Raw genomic sequence first — 18348 nt, forward strand, 5'->3', positions numbered from 1 at the left:
GCTCCCTACCCCCTTACTGCGCTGCCTGGAGCACCGGTGGCTGGCGGTGCTACAGCTGTGTCGCCCAGAGCACCAGGACAGGCAGCCTTGCCGCCCTGTTGGAGCCAGCCACTCCTCCACGCAGCACAGAGCACCGGGTCAGGCCGTGGTTCTGCAGCTACGCTGCCCAGCAAGAGCTTGCAGCCCTGCCACCCAGAGCATTGTGCCGGTGGCGCAGTGAGCTACGGGGGAGGGGGGAACAGCAGGGTAGGGGCCAGGGGCTAGTATCCCAGGGCAGGAGCTCAGGGGCCGGATGTGGCCTGCGGGCCGTAGTTTGGCCACCTCTGCGTTAGAGGCTTATTCCTTCCCTCATTCCCCACTGACCTGCTCCTTTCTAATTAACCTTTCATTGCATATTTTTGGTCAGGAAATCAGGTTAGAGATCAGTTGAGAGTTTCCAGCATCAAGGAATTGGTTTGGGTGGTAGCTTGCTCTGCAAAAATGATGGCCTTTTCTAATCTTGGAAGCTTTCTCCAGTTTCTGTTGCCTCCTCCAGCTCTAGCAAACTGCTGAAAAAGAGAACCACCAATTTCTAAATGGCCAGAATTATTAAATGTAGCTACTAAAATCTTCAAATGTAATGTATCTTTAAAAAAAAATGCCTCCAGAGAATCTTATTCCATGCTTTCAGTGCAAGAAAGATGAATATAGAACTATATTGCCTGATTTCCAGAAGTGTTAAATGCTCAGATATCCAGTTAACTTAATCAGGAGTTACATGGGCTCAGTATCTCTGAAAATCAAACAGGTTTCTCTTTGCATACAATTATACATTACAACTGTTTTAAGTCACTGATTGGATGCAAACTGGTTAAATTGCAGGTCAGTTCAATTCTGTTTGTTCAAGATGGATGTGGATTTAATAATGACATCTCAGATGTTCTTCCATTTTGTGTCAGTGAGTGCCCCTGTGCTCTTATCCTTGTTATTTGTGATTATTTTTTTCCCCAAATATGGATACTGTTTCAAACAAAAAAGGGCCCTTCTTATTTTAACCCTTCTCCAGAAGCTTCACGTAGTCTGCGCGACTGATCAGATATTTCCACCTGTCCTAAACGTCTGTTTAGCCACACAAAAAAAAAGGGATGATGATAATTAGGGTCTTTTTCATAGTTGAAATTATTTCCGAGAACAGCATATTTGGAAAGCTATATACATTTAGAAAGTAAAGATCATTCAAGAAGGAAGTGCAGACTTTTTGGGAATGTCAGTTACAATAAACAGTTTTTCTCATACAGAAACCACAAGCTAGAACAGGGATCTGCAACCTTTGGCACGGGGCCCGTCAGGAAAAGCCCCTGTCAGGCCAGACCGGTTTGTTTACCTGCAGTGTTCGCAGGTTCAGCTGATCGCGGCTTCCACAGGCCATAGTTCACTGCTCCAGGCCAATGGGGGCTGTGGGAAGCGGCAGCCAGCACATCCCTCGGCACTTGTCTGGGATGAGCCTGTTAAGAGGGCATCAGTGTTTGGGCTGCCTCACTACTGCTGCACAATTGCTTGCTATGTTTTTGGTTTGATTATAATGTATGTGCAGATGTGAGGCAGTGGTCTTTTCCACAGTCCAGTTTCTTCATGGCAGGACAGCCATGATGAGGTGGCTACAGATTAACTTTGTGAAATGAAGACATTCATTGGAAATGGTTTTTGAGAACTGTTGGGTAGGGGTATTGAAATGAAAATAGGCTGATTTGAGGCTAGCTTCTCAAAAGGCCAAAAAGAAGCTTTCGTGTATATAGTGAATATTAGTGGTTGGTTGGGTGGCTTTCTTGTTTAGATGGCCTTGGTGGGCTGCTCTGGAAATTTTATTTGGGCATTCAGCTGTGGCAACTATCACATTAGTGTTTACCTCAGGGTGGCTTAGATCACTGAACAATGCTATCACTTGATTATAGTGGACTGTAAAGAGATTGAATTGTAGGTCATGGACCCTTGGATCAAAATGCTAGTTGTAGGAAGAGACAGCAAGAGTTGTAGGGACACAGCAGGAAAGACTATGTATTAAGTATAAACCAGGGTCAAATGTATGGTTTTGGTTGCACTGGCTTTCACCTTGTTGCTTTTTGGGTTTCTACGTACATGAACCCAGCTCTGTGTATCCGACTTCTTAATGCAGGGTTGATGCTTAATAAAGTTACCACCAATCATGATATAATTAAGGATGAAGCCTCCAAATTTGCATGTACAGCTGAGACTTGATTGCTTGCCATTGCATGGCCTGCGTTGGCAGAATTGTATCAGGCCTAGTATATGGTTCAGCATAGAGAGGATTGCTTGTAAAGCTGTGTGCTGTTTGCATCTGTTAAATATAGGTCACTCCAAAATCAGGTCTGAATCAGATGTCTGTCTTGTTTATAAGTCTTTCGGATTGAGATAAAATGGGCCTAGTATTAGTCTCCAGGATGTTTCACTGCACATCAGAATACCATTTTGAGCTCTGTAATGGTGCAGGTGATGAACTATTTTAGGTTACTATTGAGTCCATACAAATAACAGCTCTTCTGGGTTAGCTCAATCTTATGGACACCATGGCAACCACTGGACTATCTCATTTGACTTCTGACTTGAATTTGTGTCACTTGAATATAAACTGAACCTTGTGTTTAGATTTGGTTTGGAGACTTCTGCGCAGCAGGTTACATCCTCACCATGGACTGACAGTTGCATCCTTCAGTTTAGTGTTGGAGAGTATCGTCCTCATTAAGGTACTTTTTTTTGATGATCCATCTTCAGAGTTTAATAAAATCAATTGTGCTTCCTGGGGGATCTGAGAGAATATTCTTCAGTTGACAGTCCTCAATGACCTTGGAGGACTTTAGTGACTGACACAAATAGGAAAGAGAGAGTATTTATAAATATTCTAAATTCATTCCATTTGTGACCTGCTCTGCAAGAGATGAAATGAGAGAGAAGATGGCTGGCTTGCTGGTTACAGAAGTCTCATGCCAATTCTGGTTAATTAAAACATAAAGGTGTGAGTGATGGGAGAGGGTGTTGTTTTTTTTCTTTTTTTTTTTTTTTTGAAGTGTTATGCAGTGGATCTACGAGAAGCAGAATTATTTTTTCTTTACCACCAAAACACCTGGAAAGTCCTGCATTAGTTTGGATTGTCTATGCTTGGTACATAGCCAAGTTTTCCTTGTTGTTTTTCATGTTGTTTTGCTTAGATCCAGATTGAGAGTTTGCCTCTCTCTAGGCACAGCAAGTTGAACCAATGGGTTTCCTTTAAACACAGTCTACTTATTTTCCTTCTGATTTGGGGCATCTTATTGGTCCTTTATCATACGGAATCATTTTCCACATTAAAATGACATAATCAACTTTAAATTGACTCAGTTTCAGGCACCACACCTGCCCAAGTCCTATTTCCAGTTTTTGTGGATTTTATTTGTTTTTAAAATGTTTTTCTGATTCTTCTTGCTTTGTGAAAAACCTGTTTGTAAAAGGGAAACAGCAAAACTGTTTATACACCAATTGCTGTGAATGCATAAAGTAAATAAACAAGTAACAAGGTATGTAAATATTTTTGAGATAAAAATGTGACTTTCAAATTGTTGGTTTTAAGCAAGGAATGCTGTTATGATCAATATGATTTATTAAATTAGCTGAGAACACTGTAAATAGAATTTTACACCCTCAGTCACTTAACAAGTAAATTTCTTCACATCCTTGACTTTTTTCTTTCAACCAAAGTTGTTGCTTCATTGATCTGCCAGCAAGTGTTTGTGTTTGCTCTGAACTTAAATCTAGGAAAGCAGCTGCTGTTTGCTTGTTTCTTTTTCCTGTGCATAAACTTTGGATGACATTTGATGTTAATTATTTTTTTGTTGATATAAGACTTATTATGGAAAATAATATTGCAATTGGATATTGCACTTTTCCTGCAGCAAAGGTGATTATGTATTATCCTCCTTTTAAAGGTGGAGAAATGGAGACACAAAGAAATTAAAACCTGGTCTACACTTAAAACTTATACTGGAATAGTTCTGATGGTCAGAGATGTTAAAAAACCACATATCTGGCCACATAGTATGCCAACAGCCTCCCCTTGTTCCCTCCTGGTAGGTGTAGATATGCTGATAGAAGAGGGCTTCTGTGGACAGAGCTAAGGTCATTGGGAGAAGGTGTATTCCTATACCAGCAGAACTCCTACTCCTGTCAGCATTCTCTGCATCTACGCTAGGGGACTATGCTGGCATAGCTGTGCCAGCATGGCTACATTACAGAGCCCAAGTGACTTCCTAAGATTATACAGGAAGCTAGTAAATTGGGGGTACAACATTCATCACTGGATTCGCAGTCCCATGCTCTAGCCTTTTGGTGAGTAGAATGTTCTATGTACATCATACATATTATAAAACTATTTAATGAAGAACTTTTTGGATTGAGGTTGAGTTTCCAAACCAAAGCATTTGTTCAAATTTGTCCTGTATATTATGGAAGTATAATTAATGTTTCTGATTTGTTTCACCACCTTAATGCCTTAAGGCGACCCCTCGTGTATCTTTTTGTTGAACGATAGATAAATGAGTGCTATAGTGTCACTGATTGGAGCCATGACCTTCAGATTGCAGAATGGATTAAAAGGTTCTTAATGTTTAGTGTGCAAAATTAACTATCTTAAAAATTAAAGGCACAGTATCAAATAGCATAAGCCCAAAGTTATCTTCTGTTTCTTTTCCACTGGGATTAGAGGGGCAGAAGTTACTCTTCTAGTGCAGACATACCCCTACCTTGTGCTGGAAGTGCCACAGCTGCACCCATGTAACTGCATCACTGCAGTGTAGGTTTTTCTGTTGGGGATGCACCCCACCATGTACCTATTCGCTACACTGACTTGGGACTGTAAATACAGGGATACCTTGCTATAATGCGCCCCTCAATAATGCGAATTCAGCTATAACGTGATTGTAAGGTGGCTCCGCCGCTCCAGGCCAAAAAAAAAAAAAAGGCATCTGGAGCACCGCGGAAGTGCAAAACAGAAAAAAGGAAAAACCGCCAGAGCGCCGCCGAAGTGCAAAAAAAATAAAGCAGCCGGAGCACTGCGGAAGTGCAAAAGAGAAAAACTGCCAGAGCGCCGCTGAAGCGCAAAAAAAAAATATGGCCAGAGCAGCGCCGAAGCGCAAACAAGAAAAAAAGAGGCTGGAGCGCCCTTGGAAGAAAAAAAAAACAAAAACAAAAAATGGAATGTGCCTTCCCCACTGCCTCTTCCCGCCTACTCCCGCTTACCCTTTTGGTGAGAAGAGCCATTCTCCTCACCAGCTGCTCCTTGCTCTTCCTCTGCCCCTTGCACGTCTCCCCTACTTTCCCCAAGGGTTTCCCTCTCCCGCTGCATGGCTGAGAGCCCCCGCTGCTGGAGCTGCACCCTTTCAGTTACTGCTGTGGGCAGTTCGCAAATGAAAGTAGTTTTCTGCCCAAGAGAAATCTACTGGCTTGAAACTGACCAGCTTGAAATGGTAAACCTCGCTATACCACGATCCCGCATTTAGCGCGATCCAATTTTTGGACCCCGATCATCATGTTATAGTGGGGTTTCACTGTACATTCTATGGGTGGCATACCCAAGATCACTTATTCACTAATGCTTTAAAAAACTCCCACGCCCCAATCTGGGTCTGTGCTGATTATGTGCTATGTATATATCTTGTGAACCTTGTAATCGATACTTGTAATCTCTCATAACTCAAGCCTGACCTCAAATGTGCAGTACCTTCCTTCTTAACTTGTGTAAACTTGATATTAAACATTAGCTTTAATAAAAGTTTTTAAAACTACTCCCTTGAGAGGCGGTAGCTAGGTCAATGGAAGAATTTTTCTGGTCGACCTAGCTGTGTCTTCACTGGGATTTAGGTTGACTTAACTACATTGTGCAGGTCATGACATTTTTCCGCAGCACTGAGCAATATATGTAGATCGACCTAATTTTTAGATGTAAACCAGGCCTAAGGAGCAGGTGAAATAGGGACCTTGAGAGTTGACTAAATTTGTAGTCCCATGCTGTGATTATTGTAGCTACTTTCATAAAAGTGAAATTGACTCATTTTCACTTTCAGGCTGAAGTGCAGAAAGTAAATAGAATAAAAGTAAATGTTGAAATTACTAACTTTATTCTCAGTTATATTTACATTCTCTTTAAGAAACAATGGCTGGAAACTAGATGTTTTGACGACTTTAAAAATTTTCCTACTGTAGATAGGCTGGTAATGCTGTTTTGAACTGGCAAACTCATTTTGACAATCTTCTTTGCTTTTGAGATTTTACGTGGATTGAAGTTAACTAAAAATTTTGTGGCCACTACACAACTTTTTACTTAGACAACAGTCTTCCTTGAGGTCAGAACAAGTACTCAGGTTGCCCCCAGTGTAACTGGAGTGGAGAGTGGAGTATAAGTGCAGAATAAATGATTACTGGGTTTTTTGGGTGGAGGATGACTGAAAGGTATATTTTAATTATAGGTTGAGTACACAGTTAAATTTTTCCCCTTGTTAGCATCATTTCAGCTTTGTACTTAGTAAATAAGGAACCATCAATTCACCACTGAGTTAATAATAGCCAGTATTCAATACTGGATTCTTGTTTTCCTAAATTCTCCCAAAAAAAAAAAAAAAAAAGAGAGAACAGAGAATAGCTGTTCCTCTCTAAATTTCCCTTGTCTCCCTTACCTCCCACAAAAAGAAGTTCAAGCCTCCTTAGGGAAGGCAGCCTCTGAGTTTGAGCTACACTGGAATATTAAAATGTTTACAACAGATAATCATCAGTTCTTCTCTGACACTCAAACATGAGCAAAGGTATTTTAAGAGTTTTGTATATCATGTGAACCTGTCTACTCATGCATAAGAGATATAACCTGAAGTGAGAGATTGTCAAGTTTACTTGTCCAGAATGTTTTCAGAAACAATTGCCTAATGGAAGTGACTGAAACTTTGGCAGAATTTGAATTGACTGTCATTGCCATTGTTTACCATGAGTGCTTGTTTGGTGGTGGTTAGAAATGAGTGCCTTTTAAATCTTCCTTAAAAGCAGTTGATAATTTATCTGCTTTTTGTAATAATGCTGTTTGTACTCCTGTGAACACCACCAATAAAGTGCAGTGAAACTTGGGAGTTTTCATTTATTAGTCTAGTCATTGATTTGGGTAAATTTTTGTTTGTCAGCAAAGAATAGTTTAAGTTTTCTAAAAGAGGTCAAAACTAGTAAATACCTTTTAAATTGTTGCTATAGGCAGCGATGGGGATGGGGATGTGGTAATGGCAAATTCATTTTGATTAAAAAAAAATTGAGTTTCACCATCTAATTACACACAAAACACACATTAAAAAAACAGGATTAAGGTTACAAAGTCAAGCAGTTAGGAAATGCAAGAATTAAGGTTACATGTGAAACCTTAATTTGGCCCATTTGTTGGTATGCTATGATACAGTCTATAATTACAAGATCACATGCTATTTTTTTCCCACAGTGCCCTTGCCTCATTCAGGATGGATTCTGCAGAATTTATGAGCAGCTATCTGATACTTTATTGCAGGGGTTCTCAAACTGGGGATCGGGACCTCTTAGGGGGTTGCGAGGTTTTTACATGGAGGGTCGGGAGCTGTCAGCTTCCACCCTAAACCCTGCTTTGCCTCCAGCATTTATAATGGTGTTAAATATATAAAAATGTTTTTAATTTATAAGGGTGTGGGTGGTCACACTGAGAGGCTTGCTATGTGAAAGGAGTCACCAGCACAAAAGTTTGAGAACCAGTGCTTTATTGCCTAGTTACTCAGTGTATGATCTTCTGGCCTTATTTGCCGCATACTATTCAAACCCTTCCTAAAAGACAGAATTATTAATTTCCTTCCAGATTTTTCTATTGCATTCATATAGTATCTGCTTCACAAACATTTATTTATTTATCTTCATAAAATCTGTGAAGCAAGAGGGTATTATTCTCCCCATTTTACAGGTTGGAAGCTGAGGCACAGAGAGATTAACACTGAAAGTATTCACTGATTTTGGGTGCCCATTTTGAGGCACCATGGGTCCTGATTTTTCAGTGTTCTTTCAGCACTCTGATTGACTTCAGATAGAGTTGTGAGTGCTCAGCATTTCTGCAAATCAGACCTCATGGTCTCAAGCTAGGCACTTGGCAAATGAGGAAAACACAGTTAGTGACCACCTGTGAAAAGCTTGTTTTTGACTTGCTTAGCATTACACAGGAACTCTGTGGCACAGGCAGCAATAGAATCCGACGAAGTGGGTATTCACCCACGAAAGCTCATGCTTCAATACGTCTGCTAGTCTATAAGGTGCCACAGGACTCTTTGCTGCTTCACTAGAATCCAGTTCTCCAGGGGAGCATTCAGCTGCCTTCACCATGAGAACATCCTTTCTCTTTCTTCAATCCCCTGCCTCATACATTGCATATCTTTCAACTTCTGCAGAAAATGAGGCTGGGGTCCTGCAGCTGACGACCTTCTTTACTACTTCATTTTCATCTTTTACTATTTCATCCCCAGAACAAATCGAGCCTGTGCACTGAATGAGGCAGGGTTATTATGAGCAAAACCACATATTTTCCCATAGCTTCATTCTTGAAAACATCTGAATCAATTTGACTGAAATTTTCCAAAAGTTCAGCCTGAGGCAAATGTCCAGCAGGGAAAAGTCTGCCCAAATGGTTAAAGTTTGGCAAAGTTATAAGCAACTGAAAACAGGGTCTTGTAATGGCAAATGTCAGGCAACCATAATAGATGCTGCTACCAGGCCTGCCTATATAAAACCACCAAGCATGGAGAAGTTGTTAATCTTTGAATTTTGTCCAGCTCTTGTATAAGATTGCCTCCACAAATTCATTATACTGTTTAGATTGCATATAGAATCCCTAAATAATATTTGGTATCACATATTTGGTGAATATTGCTTCATGACTCTGTAAGCTCAGTTTGTTTTTTGTTTTTTTGCCTTGCATGTGTGCGTATATATATGTATAAAACCGTCATTTTCACATACTCATCTGACACAGGTCAATATTAGCACTAGTGAATAGTTCAGCTCAATCAGCTGCAGAAGTTTTTGGATTTGAGAAGTACCAGTTCCTGTTGCCTGTCAGTTAAATATTTGGAGGACACACGCATCAGTTTCAGATTTGTGGAGTCTGAATTTGCAGAAACTATGATAGGTCTTCTGACTGTACAGGAAATTTATGAAATCAGTAGCTTCTCCCTGTTATCTCCTTTTTGTCAGCAATAATCTGCCTTTTCATCAACATAGTGTATCCCAGCAGAGACTGAAACATATCAAAATGTTTTAGAATTTATCAAATCAAAGTCAACAGGTCATTCTGTTACAAATCAACCAATTTCCAATAACCGTCAGTCTGACCACCACCAGTTTTAATCCATCTAATTTTAGGGATGCGTATTAGATTGCAGAGCCAAGAGTTGGTGTCCCCTTTTCTGCAGAGTACGCAGTCAAAATAATACGTAGGATAGTGGTGATGACTTTCTCCTGGGTTTTTTTTTAATGCTGCATTCTGCTGCCTCTGGAACTAAACAAAGGATGAAGATTCCAGCCAAGCATCTGAATAAGATATAGTTTTATGACATTTCTGGAACTCAGAAATTTGGTGACTAAGATGGAATGCTAATCATTCTGTTTTAAACTTCATTTCCACAATTCTCTTTTTAGAGCATGCATGAGAAGTTAAAATATTAATGAAAAGCATTTTTTCTTGTAATACAAAACTTTCGGATTTAAAATATGAAGCTTAATGTTTACACAAGCTTATGAATATTTTAGGGCTGTCAAGCGATTAAAAAAATTAATCGCAATTAATTGCACTGTTAAACAATACCATTTTAAATATTTTTGGATGTTTTCTACATTTTCAATTACATTGATTTCAGTTGCAACACAGAATACAAAGTTTACTTGTATGAGGTGAATTGAATAATACTATTTCTTTTGTCATTTTTACAGTGCAAATATTTGTAATAAAAATAATATAAAGTGAGCACTGTACACTTTGCATTCTGTGTTGCAATTGAAATCACTATATTTCAAAATGTAGAAAAACATCCAAAAATATTTAATAAATGTCAAGTGGTATACTCTTGTTTGACAGTGCGATTAATTGCAATTAACTTTTTAAATTACAGTTAATTTTTTTGAGTTAATCACGTTAGTTAACTGCGATTAATCGACAGCCCTAAAATATTTGTTTTACATTAAAAAAATTAATTTCTCCCTCTCTATGTTTGTGTTTTGGTATGAGGATTTTTTGTTTTGTTTTTCACACTACCATGGAGTATATCCTCTTAGGAAGCAAGTGCCAATAGCAGATGTCAACATTTATCCCCAGTAATCACAGTGATAACTGTGATACCACAATTTCCCTCATAACTTAGATGAGAAAATAACCTTTTCAGATCTATGAATGTACAATAAATGTAGCTTAGATGTTAACTCCTTAAACGGAAACCAGTGTAATGCTCAAATGTCTGCAGCACCATACTTCAACTGTGTATTGTTAATCCCCAGAATTGTCTTGGAAATCAGTGATGGCATTGCTGGTGAGTATAACACTGACACGAAAGCTCATGCTCCAATACGTCTGTTAGTCTATAAGGTGCTACAGAACTCTTTGCTGCACTGACAAAGTACTAATTAATACCTTTCAAACCGTTGGCGTTAATTCTTCCTTTGTACTCTTCCTTGTATGTCTTCTTCCTTCTCTTGTTCCTTTCTTTTTTATGTCCTAGTTTGAGACATTTACAGCAGTGTTGGCTCTGTGAAGATTTTGTTCCCTTTCAGCATGGATGTTGAGAGGGAAGGACAAAGGTGTCCTATGGGGAGAAAAAATTGGAATGGAAAAATGGATCCTGACTCTTTACCTCATCCAAATTTACCCTGCCTGTTTTTGCAGTTGTCCTGTGCTTCATGTGTTGATTTTTAGGGAGTAGGCAACTGAGAACTATCATTGTCCTGAAGCAGATCGTCATATAGACTAAGGCTATGTCCAGACTACCTGCCGTATCGGCGGGTTAAAATTGATTGCTCGGGGATCGATATATCGCGTCTCATCTAGACGCGATATATCGATCCCCGAGTGCGCTTATATCGATTCCGGAACTCCATCAACCCCAACGGAGTTCCGGAATCGACAGGGAGAGCCGCGAACATCGATCCCGCGCGGTGTGGACGGGTGAGTAATCCGATCTTAGATATTCGACTTCAGCTATGTTATTCATGTAGCTGAAGTTGCGTATCTAAGATCGATTTCCCCCCCATAGTGTGGACCAGCCCTAAAAGTGACACCATGTAGAGGAGTTAGACATAGGAGGAAGTAACGTGTATTGGGTAGGAGTTGGGCCATTTTGACTGAAGAGTGATCACAGGTGTGGAAGGGCTCTCTTTTGAGACAAGAACTGAAGTAAGAAATTGGAGTGGCAAGGAAGAATTGGCTGTAGGCATAGAATGGGAAACAGATTTAGACAAGAACTTCATCAAAGTTAAAATACAGGTACAGTGAGAAAAATAAGTAACGATCTGATGGTCCTCCATATTTATTTTGAGTCACTTCTTGATTTTCTTAACTTATACACTTTCTTAATTTTCAATTCAAATAATGGTGTTCTAGCTGCCAGTATTGCACACTCGGACTTTAACTTGAAAATCAAGCTATGTTCTCTGCCTCTTACATGTTACCAGTAATAAAGATTTGAGAATTAGATCTTAACTGATAATGTCATGGATTATGCGTAAGGCTGTGCAGAATCCAGTTAACTCTTCCAGAGCTGTATTTGCTTTGCAGTGCTATCAGTTGTAGGAAGCTTATCTGTCAGTAAACAGGTGTGACGTGAAAGACATGGTAGAAGTTATGCAGAGGTGCTGTTTTTATACTCACTTTTCTGACCATAAGCCCTCAAGGCAAAAGTAAAGAGTTGAGTGAATGAAGCGCACTCTTATTTCACTGTGTATTTAAAATGACACTTCGTTCATAATAGTAAATTCTAATGCTTCCTGCACCATTCCTAACGATAGGGGTCTGCATCCATCTAACCATTAGAAACTGAGATATTGAAATTAATGTTACTAAGGAATCATATTCACTTGAATTCTGGATGTAGGGACTTCATTGGCTCCCTGCCAGTAGTTATTTCTATTTTAGTGGAAAAACTTGTGCTCCTTGGTACTAGTAAAATGTGTGCTGTAGATTTTGGTTATCTAACTATTATAGTGGTGCTAGGTATATATATTTTTGGAACTTGTAGAGACTTCATGTTGCTGTCTGCCTCCTTCACTGCTGATTTGGTCAAGTGAGATGACTTCACTCTTGTGTTCCCAATACTGGATAATTATGGTCTTGGGATTGTGATTCACTTCTAAGTGTGCTGATAAATGAAGGGCTGCATTTTATTGTTGCTATCTTGGTTTTGAACTTTTCCTTCTTGTATTACTTCTGCTTGGCTTCACACCATTCTGCTGCCATCGCCATCACGTTTTCATGCGACATCAGTAATTCTCATATAAGCATGCTTTTCTTTTAAGAAAAGAAAGTTTTTCAAGATTCTTTTTGACAACTCAGCTTTGTTTTCTCTCATCTTCACTGCCCCACCCCCACAACCCAAGTGTAGTATTTGGAATGGTCCTGCTTCTTAGTAAAACCTGTTTACTAAGTTTTATTTGACAAAGTTTACATTTTTGCCTATTGTCCAGTTGTGCCAGGCTGCTGTCCTCCTGTTAATTGCAAAGTTCCAAGCTATTATAAGGTAGAATGAAACGGTTATAAACATTTTCCCCTTTATTTAAGTAATGTAATGGGAAGAATGCTTGAAAAAGTATGCTTCTAAAGCTGCTGTAGAAGGAGTCCCTGCATTATAAGATCTGTAGCTTGTTCAGTTGGAGATCAGGTGCTGAAGATTGACAACAGGTGCTGATGCAGTGCTTAATTTAAACCGGTGATGGAGAAAGCTTATGATAATAGTATAATCAGTGTTAGAGCACCATAAAAATAATTGTTTCTCTTCTACTGCCAGCAAATCATCCACGAGTGCCACTGAAGTGGTTTCAGTTTCATGACCTGGTCTGAATCTAGATTGTGTGGGTTTAGGATATTCACTTCAATTAAATGCACTTGAAGCTTTAACTAGCTTCTTTGTGGGCTTGCTCAAGAATAGAAAATTTGACACTAGGCTAGAACTGACGTATCCAAGGAGGTTTTTTGTGTTGGTCATACTGTTGCATGTTTGAAGGAGGAGGGGAAGGCTCTTTCCCTGAACGAGGTGCTCACTATTAGTCAAGAGTGCCACGAGTTGTTCTTGACTCTTTCCCAAGCCAGGAAGGGCATGGGTCAAATTCACAGACCTTGGGTTAAGACTCCTTTAGGGTGTCCAGATTTTCTTGATACGTTAACGTACTGTATGCAAGTGAGCTATTAGTCGGTGCAGGCAGGGCAGCTCCAGGCTCTTAGGAAAGCTTGTGGGAAGATCCATCATGTACTTGTATGCAACAGACAATCAAGAATTGCCCAATAGAAGGTAGAAGCAGAATGCATCACTCAAAGGATGCAAGGTTCCAACAATTGGATTGTTATATTGCAACTTTCATCTGGAAGATTTTTTCAAGTCATTAATCTTACTGAGCTCTGAAGACAAATATTTGGCAAAGAACTTGCATCTTGTATACTCCACAAGTGAGGGGTTTTTGCGGCAGAGGGTCAGTTGTGCCTGAACACTGCTCTTGAGGAAAGATTTGAAACATTTTAGTGAATTCCTTGGACTGCTACTGCTTCTTCAGTAGGGTAGCAGTATCCTGACTATATTGAATGCTGTCAAGAGGCCTAAGAGTAGGACTTTTGGATTTTAACATATTTGGCTTCATCAAGCAAATTCTCAATGGAAGTTTGGAATTTCCATATTGAATTTCTTCAAGTGAACTTTGTTGATTCTGGCTAATAGATTTGTCTCTTTAGGAGCCTGTTGCATAACTGGCTATTTTGTTTTGTTGGGTTTTTGATTAAGTGTAAAAAAGAAAAAGGAGTGTTCCAGGTTCTGAAAGCTGGATAGCTAGAGAAGCACTGATTTTGTGGGACAATAGCATTAGTTATAATTAAGGCTAAGATTTTGTCACGGATATTTTTAGTGAAAGTTAGGTCACGGGCAATAATAAAAAAATTCACAGAAGCCCCTGACCTGTCCCTGACTTTTACTAAAAATATCCATGAGAAAATGGGGGAGCCTGGGCATCTGTTGTGGGCTGGGACCTCCAGGGATCCCTACCACCTGTGGGGGCTTGGAGCTACTGGGTCTCCCTCCTATAGTGGCTCCCAGCTGCGGGGGGCCCCCCCCCACAGCTGCGGGGAGTGGGCAATGGTCCCTCCTGCTGCCCGCAGCAGCTGGGAAGTGCTGGGGTATCCCCTGCCACCCACCGGAGCTGGGAGAAGCAGGGGTCCCCTGTATTGCGTGTGGTGGCCAGGAGTGGTAGGGGTCCCCTGTGGTGGCCAGGAATTCTGGGGGTCTCCTGTGCTGCCAGTGGCAGCTGGGAATTCTGGGGGTCCCTAGGGCCGCTGCCAGATCCCCTGCTACTTGCGGCGGTGGGGAGCTGTGGAGGTCTACCTGCCACCTGCAGTGGCTTGGGGAGGTAGGGGTACCCTGCAGCTCCCTGCCTCCACAGGCGGCAGGGGATCCTGCAGCTTCCAACTGTCACTGGCTGAAGTCATGGAGATCTTTGGAAGTCATGGATTCCGTGACCAGAGTGCCTAAATTGCAGCCTTAGTTATAATGCCATGCCTCTTCACCTCTGCCCATATCGGTCACCATGCTATGCTTCTGACCTGTAACTAATTTAGAAAGAGTAAGAATCTAGGTAGAAAGCTGGTGGTAAAAATTTCATTTTGTAACCTAATAGTTAGAAGTTTGAAAATCTGTCTTCGCTATAAGAGGTAAAGAAAAAGGAGGTCCTTCAGGGCTCTGTGTAAGGCGCATCTGCCCTTCCAATCTTCGCTGGTTGAAAATCTGGAGTTGTTAGCAATGAGTCTTTTGTTGGGATTGAGCCATTTTGTAGATGTCTGGTTTAATTACTCGTGCACAATGTTATGCATATGCTTAGAGAGTTGGTATGCCTATCTGAAAGAACTATTTAAAATACAGATTCAGCATGAAGTCTGAAAAAAATTTAGTAGTAAACTATGTCACAGTCACAGGGGTACTAAATAACAGAAAATGTGATGGAGAGCAGATGAAAAGGCAACCAACATCAAATCCAAATTATACAACCATTGTGTACCCAGCAATTTCTTTCCTACTTCAACAGCACTCTACTGAATTGTCCACGTTATCCGCAAACAAACTTAAGATAATTGGGAGCAGTTGCAGTTCTTGTAGTTAGGTAGTAATTAGATATGTTCTCAGATAATAGTTTACAAGCATTTACATTGAAGATTGAGATCACCAGAGACCTCAAAAGGCTTTTTGCAGCTTTGAGGAAACAAGTAGGCAATTTATTTGTGCAACTGCTGACTAAAGGATCATGGGGCAAGCCTAACTATTCTTGGAAAACTAAGTAAAATCTGGAAATGAATAATTTTTTTTTTACATTGGAAGGTGTTGAAGTAGAAAGTATTTCACTAGCAAGGATTGGCGCTGGTAGACAGCAGCAGTATTTTTTTGTTCTTCTGTTATCAGGAAGGTTTGGATTAGAATTTTTTTGTTTTGACCTAATTCTCTCTAGGTGAAAATGGAGTATTCTGGTTGAACTGATTGTGTTTTATGTTCTGAGTCCTCCAGAAAGGAACAACTGAAATAAAGTCTGAAAGAGTCCTATTCAGCCCCTGATGTGCATGGGATCTTAACTCGGGGGTTGGGTGGGGGGGGGGGACGGAATAAAGGGGAGGGAGAGGAGGATTGGGTGTGATCTTCTGTGGTGTGGAAGACTCACCCTTTACCAAGTAATAATTCTCATTGCCAGGATAACACATCTAAATGCATGTGGTTAACAGATATTTTAAGACCTTATAATCATTATTACAATATACCTTATATAAAAAGCCTCAAATGCATCATTATAATAAAATAAGGCTATTATGATGTCTGATATACATAATATAGTCATTGCTCATTAATGTATTATAATTATTAGATTATGTTGGTATTCATAATCACTTTGAACTTTGGTAGTGATTCTCAAATAATCCAGTAGATCAAAACATTGATGGTCGTGCTCCACATAGTATAAAGTACGTCATTTTCTAAACTAAAGTTATTCATTTTAAAATGTTGTAGTGTCCTTATGCTTATAAAATGTACAGTCTCCATGCATTTTGATAGTAACGAAGCAAAAGAGCAATCGTGTAACTGTATCTGCCTAACAGACTTATGCTGCTTCTGTTTCTTGCCCATTTAAACTCTCTGCTTTTCATAACTGTGCTTTATGGTATGTTTCAGAGAAATAAGTTATCATGGTGGGGGTAGGTCATTAGAATACATGTAAGGGTATGTAGGTACATCTGAAAGCATGTGCTGCTTTTAGAAACCAGCTTATCACATAGCTTTTACCATTATTTTCTTTGACATGATTGCAAACAGTACAGTACACAGGATAAGAATGCTTGAAGGGCAAACAATTTAAAGAGGATTCCTGTTTGATTAGTTTTATTACAATAATGCCTAGACACCCCAGCAGGTATTAGTTTGTGCTTAAATGTGGTAAAACACAATCCTTGCCTTGAAGAATTTATGGTGCAGATAGTCATGACAGACGAAAGGTGGGAGAAAACATGCTAGTTAAACTTGCTTATAGTTAATCAGTTAAGATCAGGGTGAATATTAAATCAAATTGATTTAAATCACTAGTCAGGAAGACTCAATTTAATCATGGATTTCTGCATAAAAGTGCATTCTTGTTGGTTGTTATAACCTTAATACATATTCTTCAGAACTCAGAGATAGATGTAGGTTTCATTTTTAGAAGGTACACAGTATACATTTTTAAAGTGATTTATTTAGAAAACTTTCAGATTAATTTTACAGCTATATCAGAAAATGATTGGTTATTTCATGTACCAAAAGTAATTGAAGCAAATATTTATGAAGTCATTGAGAGGTGAACTAGCTCCAATTCAACAGGTTAATCATTAATATTCGGAGGATTTTCTTGCCATGCTGTATTAGTAGGAGAACATCACCAGTCAGACATTTTAAATTGTTTTATTTAACTAAAACAACAACTTTATGTATTCTGTATGTTTTTCTTCAACAGCAAACATATAGTATTTTAACAAAACAAGCATATGAATTTTTGAATTTAGTTAAACATTCAAGTTTTTTAAAATAAGATTTGTTTTTGTTTGTTTTTAACTAAAATAGTTAAATGAAATATTTAAAACAACAAAAACAAAAATTATATCGACTGTGTCAGCCAGGTCAACATGAGAAACTTAAAACACTGGCTTCTGCAGCTAATCAGTCATCTTCACCGTCATTTTCCTGTTTGTTCATAACCTGGAAAAGAAGAACAAGCGTTCCTGCTTTTTCAGGTCCCAAATAATTTCTCAATTTGGAATCAATTAGTCCAAAGGAAGAAAATATTCTTTCTACACCAGCAGAAGATGCTACTGCTGTTAAAAGTGAGATTATCACTTAAGTCTCTGAATCCAAGTGCTTAAGTGATTTCTGACAGTTCACTGGTGTGGTTTTCTTTAAAACATCATCCGTAAACATATATTTCTTGAATGGTTCACCCTTAGTGCTGAAGTTTATTATAGTTGGCATTATGGAGGGATGATTGCTGGATGTCCATGTCATAGCCAACTCGTCCTCTTAAGCAGTTAAGGTTTGACCCTGGTACTGAGTATTGAGAATATTTGCAAGAAAATGAGCCGGAGATCATGCTTGTCCCATTTGTTTTGTTTTTTTGAATGCTCGTAATTTAACTCCGTCATTGCGTATTTCTCTTTTGAAGATCTTACTTAGTTCCTTCCAAATTTCAACAGCATCAGCAATAAAACAGCTATTTCCCTGAATTTCGTTTAAGGGTACAGAAATAGGCTTCAGGGTACTCAGCATGTGTTCAACATTTCTCTTAAGTCCAATGTTGAGAACTTTGGCTGTGACAATGCCATCTATTTTTTCGTGATTTTGTTCACAAACTGTCATCAGATTAGGCCAGTTTTTGATATAGTGCTCAAAACAGTCCACTACTGAGTTCCATCGCACGTCTTGTGGGAGAGTTAGCTTGGATCCTCCCACTTTTTTGAGAGCAGCTGCTGCAAAGTGGTTGTTACGGAAGTATTTTGCAATTTCAACAGCATTAGCATTAGCCTTTATTTCTGGA

The 18348-nt window shown here is 39.4% G+C and overlaps 1 protein-coding gene across 3 annotated transcripts in view; it reads left to right on the top strand.

The window, feature by feature from the left end:
• TLK1 (tousled like kinase 1) overlaps positions 1–18348 on the top strand; it is a 146524-nt gene that overhangs the window by 26698 nt on the left and 101478 nt on the right. The window lies entirely within an intron of this gene.

Source organism: Gopherus flavomarginatus, chromosome 10 (genome assembly GCF_025201925.1).
Source record: "Gopherus flavomarginatus isolate rGopFla2 chromosome 10, rGopFla2.mat.asm, whole genome shotgun sequence".
In the NCBI taxonomy this organism is placed as follows: Eukaryota; Metazoa; Chordata; order Testudines; family Testudinidae; genus Gopherus; species Gopherus flavomarginatus.